This window comes from Phaseolus vulgaris, chromosome 10 (assembly GCF_051622355.1).
Source record: "Phaseolus vulgaris cultivar YP4 chromosome 10, ASM5162235v1, whole genome shotgun sequence".
Classification (NCBI taxonomy): domain Eukaryota; kingdom Viridiplantae; phylum Streptophyta; class Magnoliopsida; order Fabales; family Fabaceae; genus Phaseolus; species Phaseolus vulgaris.
Window position 1 is genome coordinate 21,314,274 of NC_143507.1, and position 17,119 is coordinate 21,331,392.

The 17,119-nt window shown below is 34.1% G+C and overlaps 1 pseudogene; it reads right to left on the minus strand.

Annotated features, from left to right (window-relative positions):
• Positions 1-5,295: 5,295 nt before the first annotated feature.
• On the minus strand, positions 5,296-5,401 carry LOC137819900 (small nucleolar RNA R71; annotated as a pseudogene).
• Between the last annotated feature and the right edge of the window lie 11,718 nt (positions 5,402-17,119).

Genomic DNA, 17,119 nt, shown 5'->3' on the forward strand with positions numbered 1-17,119 from the left:
ACATGAAAGGACTCAAATTCTTTAAAGGATCAAATCTTGTTATTTGATATGTTCTTTTTGCAGGATTTTTCTTCCATATTGAAGGATCTGTATAATCTTCCCTACATGGATGAATATGCTCAAGATATATAGCATTGTTTCTGGTGTTATGAACAGTTTCAATTTAATACAATGATCTTGAAGAATAATTTTTCATTTTCTCCTTATTCTTCTTGTACTTGAACAAACTGTATTAAATCCTATTCAGTGGTTTTGCAATTAGTTTCTAGCTTATCTGGTTATGTATCTTCTTTATTCTCATACAAACAATATGTGCTTTGATCTGTATCTCTCAATTTCGGTTTCTGTTGAAATATTTGATTTTATTAATCTCAAATTGTTGTCACAGAAATCAATCGATTGTTTTCACGAAACAACTGATTGTTTCAGCCCTGATAACACTGTAGTTAATTCTGCTTTATTTCTCTGTGCCTTGATTCGTATCTCTGATCATTCTGAGAGCCATTGGTGGTCAATGATGCATTTGTTACTGCTTTGAACATATTCTCTTCGTGCACTTACTGCCATTTATGGAATATATTCCTTCATATCTTGAAAATTAAAACCTTTTTAGGCTTGGTACTTTCTATGTGCATTCTGTTAGGGGACTGATAACTTACTTTATTGCATCTGAACAAATTCTTTTTCTCAAGGAAAAATAACCCACTAAATGTAAAACTGTGAAACTGCTTTATTACCTATATAATCATGGTTTGTGCAGCTATTTTTCTTCACAGATTCAACCCATTGTTTTCTCTCTGCATTCACGTCAAAGACTACTATCCTTCTTCACTTTTTGTTGGAAGTTAATTTCTTCTCCATGGATTCTACACCACCCTCTTTTAAAAGGATGAAAACCAGGGTTGTAAGGAAGGGAGGACGTTTGGAGAACTGGTTCTCTAGAGAAGGAGAGCAAATAGAGAAATACCTTCATGAGACAAGTCGGAAGGTAATCAATAACCCAAAGTTTATTTCCTTCAGCTGGATGAAGCAGCAAAAGCTTATGGAAGTAAGTAACTTGTTAAAGGAGCAAATGCTAAAAAGATTTATGGAAATGCCTAGAAACATATATCCAGATTTGGAAAAGAGTCTTTTACACAAATCTTCAATTTGTTGGTGATAATCTTTGCTCTTATGTGAAAGGGGTAGACATAAAGATGTTGGTACAGACCAACTCAAGACCTCTCCTTGCACAATATTTTGCCTTCTTTTTTAAAATTTGTCCTTGCTTGCTTACCAAATACACAATCTTCACATAATTTCTTGATGTAGTCACTAGCACAAAATGTATAAACAACGACTATTTATTTAGTGCGCTTCTAAGGTTAGCCGTTGTCATTCAAAAAGCGGTGGCATTTTTTAAATTAACTTCATTTACGAATACGACTATTTGTAATAGCCGCATTCTTAAGTCAAAGCACATGATTTACGAATGCGGCTATTTAAATAGCTGCATACTTAAATCATTTTTTACCCTAATTTTGAAACGCGCCACTTACGCTTTCATATATTTTTTCCTCTTGGTGCTTCGCGTTTTCTCTATGTTTCTGCTTTGGTGTTCTTCTCTTCTTCTGCGAGTTTCATTGTGTTCTCGTACCATTGTAAGTTCGTTTCTATCCTCTCTCTTTCTTCTTCACCAATGGTTTATAAATTTTTTTTCGTTTCACTTATTTGTTTGTTTTCTTGCATTGGCGAAGGGTTCTCTAGCGCTTCATTTTCTCTTTTGTTTCTGCTCTCGTGCTTCCTCTTGTTTTCCGTGAGCCTTCATTCTCTTCTTTACGGCATTGTAAATTCGTTTCGAGTTCTCTTTCTTCTTCACCATTGGTTTATATATTTTTTCCGTTTCTCTTATCTATTTGTTTTCTTGTATTGGCGAAGGTCACCACTGCTTCATTGCCTGTTGTTTTGATTTTTGCTATGCCGTATTTGCTCCATCGTTGTTGTTGTCACCGTCGTTGTTGCCTTAAGGTATAGGGTTTTATATTTTTATTTTTTAAATAAATTTAATAGGAATGCGGCTATTTACCATAGACGCATTTACGAATGCAGCTAAATGTCGCACTTGTAAATCTTCGATTTAAGAATGCGTATTGATCAAGTGCAACTATATAGTCACTCTTATAAATGTAAAATAACCGCACTTGTTTTGCCTTTCTGCACCAGTGAGACCAGGTATGGTAACCCATGGACCATTAATAAGTATCTAATTTCAGTAATATTTCATATTAAAATATAGGCAATTATGAGGATTTATTGCTAATTTACATATAAAATAATTTCTAATTTATGAATTTATACATTTATACATTTTTTATGATCTTTATTTGAACAAGAGCATTTTATTCCAAATTTGGTGTTAATTGTATGTTTCTAGGAGAGATTAAAAATTTGGATGAAAGAGAAATGATTTGAGCGAAAAAGAGAAAATTGGAACGTCCCAGAATGGGGAAAAGTGCCCAAAAAGCCAAATTTGCAACAAGAGATTCTCGCTCAAGCGAGAATGCTCCAGGACAGCTTTCGGAAATCAACGTCTTTCTCGCTCAAGCGAGAATGTATTAGACAAATTGGGCATGTTTATGTTTTATCACTTAGCCCATTAGCGCGACACAGGAAACGACCTAACCCTAAAAAATTAGGTTAAATAGGGGGCTAGAGGCTCAACCCTGGTGTACCAGATTGAGAGGAAAACACCATAGAGTGAATTGTAACCAATTGGGAGAATGGAAGGTGCTAGAAGTATGCGTGACTAAATCTACCCTTTGGGATTGGGAGTAATCTTCTCGAACTCTTATGTATTGAGGTGATATCTTATATATTAATATTCAGTTCTTGATTGATCATTGGTATTGTTGTTTTACTTCTAAATTTCCATGACAAATTGAGAATCTTAAATCTAATTGGAAAGTACTTTTAGGATTCAACCCTAAACAACAATACCTAACATATTTGAGTGTTAGGAATAAACTTGTAATGTTAATTGCTATTAACGTTTGAGCTTTGTTATAAGTTGTTCTTATAATTATGCGAGGGATCGATAGTTAGGGAACATTTTTAAGGATTTATATGCAAGGAATCGATATAAATGAATTTTATACGGGCATCAATTTCAATCAAAAGAACTTAATATTAACATGCTAATCAAAATACATGAGAGTGAGAGAGATAAAACCTAATCCCTATTATTCCAACTTAAAGCAATTAATTCTTTGTCTATTTTCTTATTAATCATTGCCAGCACAATCACTTCAACATTCTTTTTAATTGTTTTGTTTCATATTTAGTGATTCTTGTACATGATAATTCATTATTCCTTGTGGAATCGATATTCGTCCTTGGGTACAATTAATACTTCTGACAACGCGGTGCATTTGTTGTAAAAAGTCATCAAGTTTTTGACGTCGGAGAATAGGTTTGATTTATTGAGTATAATTTCCTAAGTATTGAGGATATTTTTATTGTTTTGATTTGTTTTTATTGTATTTATTTTTATTTCCAAATTTAATAATCTTTTTTTATTATTTTATTGTTATTAGCTTTATTTGTTGTGATTTGTTTTAGTTATTTTCTGATTTAATTTAGATTATTTTGTTTTATTAATTTTTTTATTTTCGAAAAAAAAAATTACGAATTTCTTGCTAACCCTTGCATTAGCTGCTTTTATATGATACTGAGGGGTCAGATTCCAAAAGACCAATTACTATTTGAAGCAGAAATTGAGAAGGTAGCTAGGAGAAACAAAAAATTAAAAACAATCGAAAATTTTGAAAATATTAGAGAAGACTCTTCGACAGATTCTTTTTCTAATCACATTTTTAAGGAATAGTGCAACATGGTGGCGAAGGAAGCACAACCTCCTATCAGGACTCTTGGAGAGTATGCCATACATCAAGGACACACAAAAATTTCTAACATTGCAATACCAACAACTAACAGGGCCTTGGATATGAAGCATGCATTCCTCACCCTTATTAGTGTTGAACAAGGCTCTGATGCCTCCAAATCCCTATTGATTGCTTGAAGGATGGATGTAGCTTGTGTGTGTGTGTTCTGATTAGTTTGAATTGTAAATCCACTCTTAGTTAGGATTCAACGTTGGTTTAAATCAAATCCTTTTGAAAAATAGTGTTTTACAAAGAAGTGGAAAAACAACCATTTATTTTATCGTTTCAATTGGTTGTTCGACACTTAGTGTTTTTGAAACAGATTTGCCAAAGCTTAAATTTGTAGACTTTGCTGTCAAACCAATTCAATCGGTTGTTTCGACAATTCAACCGATTGTTTTTTGAAATTTCTTAACAAAATCTGTTAAGTTTGGTAAATCTGTTTTAGCTTATCCAAAATTGTTTTGGCTCCTTCATTAAATGTTTTTACCTGCCTTTTGGAGTTTAAATATAGTGTTTTTAACGCTCCTAAAAAGAGAAATTAGAGATTAATCTTTTGAAAAACAGTTTTCTCCAAGATTTACATCAAGCTTTGGTTGAACTTGCTAAGAGTGTAATAGGACTGTGTGTAATCTTTTGTGATTCAATCATTATTAGGTGTGTTCTTTCCTTATTCTCTCTTGATCTGTAAACAACAGTGTTTCACAAGGTCAGAGGGTGTTCTGATATGTGGTGTGTTGTTTTGCCAAAAGAAGTGTGTGTTCTTGAGGGGTTCAAGATCATTTCTTTAGTGTGTGTGTGTGGTTGTAATATGTGATTGATTGCATAGTGGAATATCCAGTGGTTTCTGAGGAATGGATGAATCTCTTGGTGTAAGAGTGAACTAGTATAAATTTATTTGTGTGATTCTCTCTTTCCATAATCTCAATTTTATATGTTTTTAGTTGTTTTTATAAACTACTGACAAAAACAACCGGTTAAATCGCAAAAAAAGTTTTGTAATTTGAGCATTTTCATTCCTTTGGCTTTGATTCTTCATTGGCTTTCTCCAAACCTTCAAAGTTTGCGAAAAATGTCTACAAAAAATTCACCCCCTCTTGTTTTAGGCCTACAATTCTAACAAATAGTACAAATCAATTGACAGCGACAGACCATGAGGACCCCCATACACACTAGGCTAATTTTTATGAATTGGTGGGAACTATGGGTTTTCCATCAGGTTATTTGGAAAGTATATATATACGTCTGTTTTCTTTTTCTTTGGCAGGGAAAGCAAAAGAGTGGCTTATATCTCATCCTAATTAGAGTTTAACTAGATAGAAGGACGTGGAGGAATTTTTTTTTTTTTGCAAAGACCCAATCTCTCGTTACATTAAAGCTAAGTCTGAAATATCTATGTTCAGACAAAGATCAGAGGAGTCTTTCTGTGAGACATGAGAGAGATTCAAGAGGATGCTGAGAAAATGCCCAAATCATGGGTTTGAAGATATTGCTCAACTGGGCATATTTATTAATGGTCTCAGATCTGATACAAATATGCTTCTAGATGTCGCGGCTGATGGCACAATGATGGTTGTTAATGCAGATCAAGCAACGAGGATTATTGAAGCTTTGGCCACAACTTATTATCAAGCTCAACATGATAGACAAGGTCATCAAAAGAGAGGACTATTGGAGTTGAATACTGCAGATTCATTGCTAGCTCAAAATAAAATTATGACACAATAGCTTTAGCAACTAACCGCACAGATGGCCAAACTACCCCAAAAGTTGCATGTTGTCCAATCATCCCAAGGTCAGAACATACCTATCAGGTGTGATTTTTGTGGAGGTGACCATGCTAATGGTCACTATTCTTATCAAATCAAATCGCCTGAAGCGGAGGTGAATTATTTGAGCAATCAAGGAAGGCAAGGCGATTTTTCCAACAATTATTCTCAAGGTTGGAAAAATAATCAAAATCAGAATTTTGGGTGGAAACAAGACTATAGTACATCCAACAAGCAAGGGTCTTTCCAATAGTAGCATCAATTTAATTATCCATTTATCCCTAACAGGATGAGTAAATCTGAAGATGCTATGTCAAAGATTGTGAGTTCGCAGTATGACCACGATTAGGAGCATGGAGACTCAGATAGGACAGATAGACAAATAAATGTCACAACTTGCACAAATTATAGACGAAAAAATTGGTCAATTCTCAACTAACACTACAACCAATCCAAAATAGCATTGTAATAACATCACTACTAAGGGTGATAAAAGAACAAGATAGGGAGATGGTGAGATGGTGAGATGGTGGAAGTTGAAAAAGAAAAGGGAGAAAAGAGAAATTAGGGACAAAAATGTGAAGTTGTAAAGAGTAGAGTTTCAAAAGAATTATCTCATTCTCCTATGCATGTAAGAAAATAAAAGAAAGGATTATTTTATGATAAATTACTTCCAAAAAAAATATTTTGCACCATGGCTGGGAAAAAAAGGCATTTTTTGAAGGAAATAAAAGCAAGATATGTTGTTTTCAAGACAAAGATATAGAGTCGGAAGCTGAAAGCAATTTTTTAAAACCAAAGGACTTGTCAAAGAAATTCAGGGATCCAGGGAGTTTTACTATTTTTGTGTCAATTGGTGATTTATTTGTGAATAATGCCTTATTGGATTTGGGGTCAAGTGTAAATTTGATGCAACTAACCATGTTAAGACAGATAGGTGATTTGGAAGTTAAAGCCACCAAGATACAGTTACAATTGGCGGATAAAAGGGTGAAACATCCTTATGATGTGGCGGAATATGTCCTTATAAAAGTAGACAAATTCATGTTCCCAGTAGATTTTGTTATCTTGGACATGAAAGAAGATAAGGAGGTTCCTTTAAATCTTGGAAGACCTTTCATGGAAACTGTTAATGTTATAGTGGATGTAGAAAAATGAGAACTTAGAGTTAGGTCTCATGATGAAGAGGTCAGATTTAATCTTTTTGATAATGTAACTAATTGTATTGTAGATAAGAATGGGAGACAAGAGGAAATTTCAAAAGATGATGAGCAGATGGTGAACTCAAAGCCAAAGGAGAAAGTTACATGTCATGAAAAGTTAGAGGCAAAAGGATGTTGAAGATGAATAAAGCTTCTTCTCAGCAAGTCTTAGTGTGTGTGTTTGATGTAGAAAAATGTATTGTTTGCTTTGAAGTAAGTGAGGATGTTATTAGTAGTCATAATAGGTTAGAGGGAGTTTAAGGTGGCCTTTTGCTTAGTGACCTACTTCATATCCCTAACCAAGGTGATAAGATTAAGCACAAAAAGTTTTTCAAAACTCTTTTATCAACTACCTTAAGTTTTCTCAAAATCAGGTTACTGCACAAAAATGAATTTGTTGATTTGTAAAACAATAGATTTATTTCTGAACTGGTTAATGTTTTTCAAAATTCTATTAGGGCACTAAACAGTTTGTTGCAATCCTTTATTACAGTTAAGATGAGCTAGAAATGGTTTTAAAGTCATCTTTTGTTTTTCAGAAAAACAATTCGTTTATTTTAACCTCAACATGTTCTCTTTATAACAGCTTTCAACTGCTTTTTGAAAAATTGTTATAAACTGTTTTCTATATAAAGAGAGGCACATCTCAGATGAATAATAACTTAGTGATCACGTTTTTTAACACAGATCAAAGAGTTTTCATTGAGAGACAAAAGTTTTGAATGTTTTCTTGAAAGGTTCTCTTAAAGAAATTCAAGTGTGCTTGTTCATTGTGTGCCTTGGTCAAGGGTTGAGGTTTTGTCATTGCTTAAATGTCAAAAAGTGTTGTTGTTTTAGGTTTCTTGCATCTTCTTTTTAGGTGTTTTCTTTCCTTATTCATTCTTATGTAAAGGTGGTTGTATAGACACTTCTTCATATGGTTTCTTGAAGTGTTCTTGCTGCTGAAATAGAGTTTTTCGGCATTGTGTGTGCCTTGTTCTTGAAGGGTTCAAGAACCACAAGGTTTTGTAATTTGTTTTGAATTGTTTAGTGGATTTGACCTTGGTGTGAGGTGAGATTGAATGTAACTCTTGATGAGTGAACCAGTATAAACTATGAGTCCATCTTTCTTCTCAATCCCCTGCACTCGTTTTATGCATAATTTGATAATCTGTCAAAAAATAAATCTATTGAATCAAAATTAAATTTGTTTTTTCTAGGCTTGTTCATACTGCCCCCCCTCCCCCCCTCTTGAAGTTAAACACTAATAGACCCAACAAAGGAGACTGAAACAATCAAGGAAAACTAGTGGAAGGATATGAGTACCCAGGACAACCTATCTTGCTCAACGCATGTAGGGGTAGAGGAAGGAAGAAAACAAAAAAATTATGGGTCATCATGGAATTAAAGATGGACAGAAAAATTGAAGTTGAACAGCCATATTAAAGGCGGACCAAAGTGATAACAAAAGCACGGATTGAACAAGATAATTATCAGCCTTGGTAACAAACTTTCATCAAGCTATATGACGTTAAACGAACGCTTACTGGGAGGCAACCCAGTCCAATTTTTTTATTGTCTTGTTACTTTTGTTCATTTTATTTTCAAAATAATGTTTTCTGGCAGGAAGTCTTGCACAAGCGAGAAAATTATGAAAAGAGGGGTGCTCTTGGGAGTTATCTCGCTCAAGCGAGCTAATTCTCACTCAAGCGAGTAAAACGTCGAAAATTCTCGCTCAAGCGAGATGATTCTCTCTTAAGGGAGATGATTCTCTCTTAAGCGAGATGATTCTCTCTTATGCGAGAAAAACGTCGAAAAAATTGAATTTCCTACAGAGAATCTTGCTCAAGCAAGAAATTTTTGCAAAAAATCTCTGAATGAAAACCCAATTGCAAGTTATATAATTTGGCCTGGGGACAAGTTTTATTATTAAGGGGGCAGATCCAGCAAATAAAGAAAGACTATAGAGGAAGATTTTAACAAAGAGTTGAATGACTTCTTAGGAAGAGAGGATTGAGCAAAAATATGGTTTTATCTTTCTAATTCTCTTTTCTTTATATTTATTTGGATTTTTTTTTACTTTTCTGTTTATATTTTCACTTTTATTTTTTGGTTATTTCATTTATTTTCTTATTTTATAGTTTGAATAAATTTGTTGTTTTGTTAGTTTTATGTCTTGAATAAATTTCTATTTTAATTTGTTTGTTTTCTACCCTTTTTTTCACAAATAAAAGAAACTAGAATATTAATTTTGACTTGTGAAAAAAAGGAATTTGTATTTAAATGTTAAATAGTGAGATGAATTTGTAATGCAGCACAAGAGAGTTACATATGAATTTTTATGCCTATATTTATTATTATTAATTGCAATTATTATTAATGTTAGAAACAAAATGCAGTGGGTGAGACTCGAATCCAAGTCTTTTGAGTGACCAAAAAAGACAAATTCTTTCGTCATATTATAATTTTTATTATATTTCTTATTATTTTTAATATTAATATTAATATTAATATTAATATTGTTATTGTTCTCGCCGATTGTCTCCTGCCAGTTGACTAGGTTGAACGCCTCCTCCTGGTGCCTCTTCTGGAATCAGACATACGTTTCCTTCTTGGCGTTAGAATAAGGCTTCGTTGGGACAGAGGGCGCCCTACCTATTGATTACACTCTAACGATCAAGTCAGCTAGGGTTCACCAAAAGTAAACAGTTTTCAGTCTAGTGTGCAAAAACAGCGTACCTTCACAAGGAGACTTCATCCCCTTTTATCACCGCAAACGCAACGTGCAACCATTTTCCATGGAGATAAGCAAATCTTAACTGAAAATAATCATATTAGCTTTTATTTCTAACAGAAAACCGCATGCCATGGGCTCTAACACTCTTCCAGTGCTATCTGCAAGCCCACTTTCTGTTATCAATGCATCACCCCATCTACTTAGGGTTACTGGCAATTAGCCACGTGCAACAAAATGCAACAGAAAAAATATTGTCACGTAATAATAACAAGTATACATAATAATATCAAATATACAGTAATAATAATATGCGCAATAATAACAATTATACACAATAATAACAAATATTATATTCACCACTCCAAATATATCTATAAACACGGGTATATCGATTTATTCACGTAATGACCCTCTCGTGCGCCTTGGACCCATCCTTGAAAAAGGCCATTAACGCAAGTTTCACCCAAGCCAAATAACCGAGTTGTCTCCTTACTCTACCCAAGAACCGAGTTGTCTCGAAATTGCTACCAAAAACCGAGTTATGACCAACACAATTATTAATTTTAATATTAATATTATTAATAATATAATATTATTAATATCATTTATATTATTAATATTATTTATAATATAAATATCCTTAATGTCACTTTTAGCTTACATACGGAAAAGAATCCTATGTAATCACTTTTATTCTTATATATGAAAAAAATCCGTATATAATGTCTATTTACATACTGAATTAAATTTGTATGTAATTCTCACTTTACATACGGATTTTGATCTATATGTAATAATTGGTATGTAAATGAACAATTTCTTGTAGTGAACAGTTTTGAGAGTTTTGCTGATGAATTGACAGTTGTGGTTGCTTTATTTTTATTTTTGTTGCATCATAAAAGAGCATGAAGATGATTGAGGCATTTGTTTGTGTTAATTAGGAACCTAAAGCCAAAAAGGCCACCTTTATCTTATTAGAATTCCATTTTTTTTATATCCCCTTTGGGTCAAGAAATTTTTTGTTAATATTGCACCTTAACCTTTAATGGTATATTTTCCTACCCTTTCGCATGTTTAAGAAAGGAGAACATAGATGCAATACATATATAAAAGGGAATGGTTGGTTTTGGTTGTGAAAGCTCAAAAGGTTGAAAATAGTCACTTATGAAGATTTATTACTAATTTACATATAAAATAATTCCTAATTTATGAATTTATACCTTTTTAAATAGTTTATGATCTTTATTAATAAAAGCATTTTATTCCCAAATTTGGTGTTAATTGCAGGTTTCTAGTGATGGAGATCAAGCTCAAGTGGACATAGTGGCCAATCATCAAGAGCAAGAAGAGGATGAGGCTCAAATAGAAGACGCCCATGGAGGTCAAAGCCCACCTCAAAGGCTTACTAGGAGCATGTTCAAAGCTTTAGGAGCTAATGGACGTTTATTTTCTCTTTTTGTAATTTCTTTGTTTGAAGGTGCTTAGAGAGAAACATTAGAAACCTCTTTTGTTAAAGCATCTTTAGGTCTTTAGAATAGGAGTCTTAGGGGGGGTGTTAGTAGATAGGTGTATGAGTAAATAGGGAGGTGCCAAAGTGAGAGAGAAGGTCACACCTTCTTCATGACTATAGTTGGCGCCACTTTCATTTGTTTTTGGGGGGAATTTTGAATTCATTTAGCTTTGCATTTCAGCACCTCTAGGCTATAAATTAAGGTGCTGCCTTTGTATTTTTCAGATTTGAAATTTGATTAGAGAAACTATACTCAATTTTTGAGAGAGCATTGGAGAGCTTTGTGCCTTCCTCACTAGTCTTATCTTGAGAGTTTCCATGGTTACCTCAAGTGGCGGCTTGCACACTCATAGCGGCTTGCACCTTCATTGCAAGATGAACTAAGGAACCCAATGATGAATACTCTTGTAACTCAACAATGTCTTGAATATCCTTCCTAAGACCACTCACAAACCTAGCAATCATAGCTTCCTCACTTTCTTCTAATTCAATTTTAAGCACAAGCATCTCCAGCTCCTTATAATATTCATCCACATTTACCGTGCCTTGTTGAAACCGTTGGAGTCTCAACATGAGGTCTTTCCTAAAATGTGGGGGCACAAATCTAGCGCGCATGTGATCCTTTAAAGAGTTCCAAGAGTCCACGGGAGGACCCTTGTGATAGATAATGTCCTTTACAATACCATGCCACCATTTCATGGCATAATCACTAAACTCTAAGGTGGCTAGCTTAAGCTTATGCTCATCTTGGATCTCATGGATCTCAAATATTTGTTCACACTTAGCCTCCCAATCTAAATATACATTAGGATCACTAGAGCCATTAAAACAAGGAAGCTTGACCGAAGGTAGCCTAGACTTTGCATCTTGGTAGAAGCCATTTCCATAGTGATGTCTCTCCCCTTGGTTGTGATGTCTATGTCCATGAAATTGGGGTGGAGTTCTCCTTCTCCTATGGTCTTCTTCACGGCCAAAATCATTTGAAGAAGCTCTTGTTGAAGGTCTATGTGAATGATGCCCATCATGGATAGAAGGAGATGGTCTAGCTTGTTGCACCTCCATCTTTTGCAATTTCTCTTCCAAACGCCTAATTGTACGTTGTGCTTCATGTAATTCACCAAGGACCGAAGCTTTGGAAGGAGAATGTTGCTTGTAAGATGCATCACTTGAAAATCCAGCCATTTGCAAATAAAAAGAAACAGCAAACACACAAAAACAACAAACAAGTCAAGAAACAAAATTAGCAAAAACAGTGAGTTTGGCAATGAAATTGCCGAAATGAATTTGGTAAGAAAAATAGGTCACTCTCAAAGAAATAATGTCCTTGCACCAATCTGATCTTGAGGTCTTCGAATCCTCAAATGAAATATGTCAAAGCAAGGCACACCAATCTCAAAGCCAACCAAAACAAAACCAATGAAGCAATAAAGAAAACAAGAAAAAGTATAAGCAAAGAAAGGCTACAACAAAAGGAATACTAGATGTTTGACAAACTCAAAGATTAATGAACAAAAGACAAGCAAGAAAATTAAAGAACTCAATGAGAAAATAGGCACACAAAACAATACTTAAAGAAAAGAACTAGAGTAGATGAAGAAAACAAAAATTAGCTACTGGAAAATATTTTTTATGCAAACTGTGCTTGATGTTCACTAGAATTTGATTTTTCAAACTTTATTCAGCTGTTGCATAAATTCAACCGATTGTTTCAGCCCTGTCAACATTGGTTAAATCTGTTTTAATTCTTTGTGCTTTGATTTGCTTATCTGTTCAAATGCAATGACGTTTGTGATAAAAAAAAACGCATTAATTACTGCTTTGAATACAAATTCTCTCTACAATAACTGCTCTTCATGGAATATATTCTTCTAAACATTGAAAATTAAAGTTGCTCTTAAGTTTGGTCAAATCAGCATGTGTTTTATGTGCTTTCTGTTAAGACTGACAAACTACTTTATTGTTCTGATTTGATTCCTTTTCAATTTTGAATTTAACCCACTAAAAGCCAAAACTTTGACTGGCTATTCTGATTATAAATGTGAGGTTATTTGTTGCAATTGTTCACAAGAAACAACCTGTTTGTTTTCCTTCTCTCTACACAAAATCTGTTCTGCAGTTTGCCCTCATTCTCTTTAACTAAACCATGGCATCAACACCTCCCTCATTTAAGAGGATGAAGACAAAGGAAGTAAGGAGTGGCGGAAAGCTGGTTTTCAGGAGAATCTAAACTTATTGACAAGTTCCTACATGAAACAAGTAGGAAAATTGTCAACACTCCAAAGCTTGTTTCCTTCAGCTGGATGAAACAGCAGAACCTTACTGTGATGAGGAGTCTTTTAAAGGAACAAAGGCTGAAGAGATTCCTTGAGATGTTTGGGAACATCTATACAAATTTGGTGAAGGTATTTTACACAAACCATCAATTCAATAGTGACATTTTAATTTCTCATGTGAAGGGGGTGGACATTGAAATCACCAATGAAGTTTGGACTGCTATAATTGAGCTGAAATTCTCTGGATTAAAAATCAACAAGGCAATCTTGGAGTGATAGAAGAGTTCAACAAAATGCAATTGTCTCAAGAATCCCCTCTCAGAGGTGAGAAACTTTTCAATTGGATGGTTGAAGCTTGATGAAAGGCTCATTGCCTTCATACTTTCCTGGATTGTCACACCAAGGGGGAGAAATAATTCTACTCTCTCTGAAGAAGATTTGCTTTTAATCTATTGCATCATGAACAAGGTCAAGCTCAACTGAATCCACATCTTCAAAGATCATATGCAAAAGGCTATAAGGTTAAGTGATTTCCACTATTCATATGCCATTTTGATTTCTAAAATTCTACATTATTTTGAAGTAGATATAGAAGAAGGACTGGATGAGATTATAAAGCCTTCAAGTGAAATCAATAGTGGTTCCTTAAGCAAAATGGAGTTCACCAAGATTGGTGGAAGGTGGGTAAGCAAGGATGGATATAAGTTGGCCCAAGTGGAACTCATGTTGAATAAGAGACTGGAGCTGCAACAAACACAGTAGACCCTGCTACGGGAACTCATGAAGTTGATCCAAGTACTGACCACATGGGTGATAGGATAACTTCAATGTCTTCTTTTGAAAGGCTCATGGTAAGTAGGATGGATAACTTTGCGGAGAATCAAAGAAATCTTCATGAGTTGTGTGAATTAAGGTTTCAGCATATGGATTCAAGGTTCCAGACCTTGGATGAACAAATTGAGGAGGTTCAAAACCAAATGCTTGATCTGCAATATGGAAGGAATGACTAAAGCAAGTTTGAGGCTTTCACTTTAATTTCTAGTTTACTTTTCTGAACAATTTCTTTTCTTTTATGTTGTTTTTAATCCTTCTATCTTTCTATTTGTGAAGACAAATAGGGGGAGAAGTGAGTTTTGGGTTGTAATGTTCCTATATTTGCATCTGTTTTTGCTTTGAACATTTGTTTGAACATTTCTTTAACTGGTTTTTAACTTGTTATAAACTCTGATACATATTTTAACCAGTTATTCCTGTGAAATAACCGATTGTTTTTATGATGTTGCATCTATGCATGTTTGACTGGTTTCTCACATTGATTTGGCTTATATTCCTTATGGAAATCACCTAGTGGAAACTAGTTTGTGGTGCTTGATTAATCTGGAATAGCTTATCCTGTATTTCTATTTTTGCTTGTGAATGCAGGTTAAGCAAGATTATAAACAGAACATTCCAAAAAGCATCCCAGGGATTTGTCTTCATCAAATTGGGGGAGATTGTAGAACATGGAAGCTTTGATGAACCAAATATGTGATGAAGGCTTGATGCTTTGTTGCTTTGGTTAAAGCTTAGTTCTAGGGTGTTTAGTATTCTTGTAAAGATCATTCTTAATGTTGTGCACAAGCTGAATCAATATGTTTTAAAAGAGAAAAATGTTTTTCAAAACAAAGAGAAAAACAACCGGTTGAATTCATGATATAATCGATTGTTTTACACTTAGCTTATTTGAAGGTTTTCAAAACTATTTTTGACTTGGTTGACTAACTATCAAAACCAAATCAACCGGTTCAAACGACATTTCAACCGGTTGATTGTCACATTTCTTAATAGCTTTTCAAAAACCTATTAAATCTGTTTTCAGATGAATTAAAACCGATTTGTCTCATGATTGACTGCTTAAAACGACTAGATTTAAGAGTTATAAATATGGTTTCTCTTTATATTCAAAAACACACAGAAAGTGAGATTGAAAACGTTTTTTAGAAGAAATTTGATTCAAAGTTTTGCAAGATTGCCTAAAGGTTGTGCATTGGTTCAAGAACTGATCTTAGGAGCTATATGATTCCTGAAATACCAAGTGTAATTTGTACCTTTTTTATTTTTGTAATTGTTACTTTTCTATACATGTAAAGTTTGTAAGCCTATAAGGTCAGAGGGTGTTCTGATTGTGGTTGTGTGAAAGGCAAAGAGGGTGAGTGTTCTTGGGTTATCAAGATCACCTCTTTGTGACTTTGAGTGTGTCTAATTTGTGATTGATTGCTAGTGGTTGAGTGAACTAGTAAAAATTAATGGTGTAATCTCTCTCTCTTTCTCTCATTTCTTATAAACTATTTGATTTCATTTTGTTATTTATGTTGCCATAAACAACTAGTTTAAACGAAGTTTCAACCGATTGATTTTCTGCAAACAGATTCAATTACTTTGTTTGATTGGCTTCCTTGATTACTCTTTCTGTGATTGTTGTTAAAACTTCATTCTTATCCAATCTTTGCGGAAAAAAAAAATTGTCAAACAATTCACTGAAAGTAATTTGGGCCAACTACAAGAGTTATGGCTAGAAGAATTCAAGAGGATTGGAACACTGTTACTGATGGCAGAGAAACGTTCCTCTATATGTTCAAAATGCCATAAGCTTAGTGTAGAGTAGAATTTATTTTCTGTCAAAATTAGAATAGGAAATTGCTGTAAATTTTCTTCGAATTTAATTTTGGCACATAAAATCAACCTAGGTTAATTTAGAGTTTCTAAAACCTCTAAATTCACCTATGCCGGTTTAGGCAAGGTAAAAGAGTACACAATTAACACACGCTCCATGTGTTAAATGTGTTGCACGGCTACCTCCACATGATCCATATGAAACATGTGCTAAAAAGCTTTTCAACATATGTTAAATATGTTTCATGTGCTTCATGTCCTCTATGTGCCAAGATGCATTAGGTGGACATTCCAAAGCTATTTCACTTGCATTTGAATTTCATTTAACCAGTCCTCCATTGCTATAAAAGGAGGAGCCTACCTCATGTAAAAGGTTGATTAATCATGGAGTGAAATTGCTGCCAAATTTTTGTGTCAATTCTTCACTCTTGTCTACTTCCTCTCTAGGATAGGCAAGGTTAGTTTTCAACCTACATCTTACAAGTGAGTTGGCCAAACCACTCACCTTCATACTTGACCTGCACCTCCAAGGCAACCGTGATCTCCATGTGAGAGCCTTGTCCGTGAGCAATCCATGAAAGCTTCCGCAACTCCACCAAAGTTAATCAATCGGATGAAAGCATGCACCTATCATTAAATCTAATGGAGATTCACACTAAGGAAGATACTCTGGACTAATTATCCAAGAGCTACATTGGACAACTAAGGTACAAGGAGGGCTTTGAATAGTTAAAGGACAATACAATTATATGTAAGAAAGGCTATATTAGACTTCATTACCTGAGGGAGGATACGGTATTCATGACAGAAAATGAAGGTGCAAGCATCCAAGCAGAGATTCAAGATAATGAACAATGCTTCTCCACACTATTGGAAATCGATTCTACAATGGTCCAAATGGGAGAGGATGGGAAGTATACTAACTTGGGTGAACTGCATAAGGGTTCTTTTACATACGTGGAATATACACTACTTTATAATGGTAATTTCTACAATCAAAACTCGTATAAAAAGTTTATAAAGCAATAATAGACAATAAATTACTGGAGTTTGCTAGAATGTGCATAAGAGTACTAA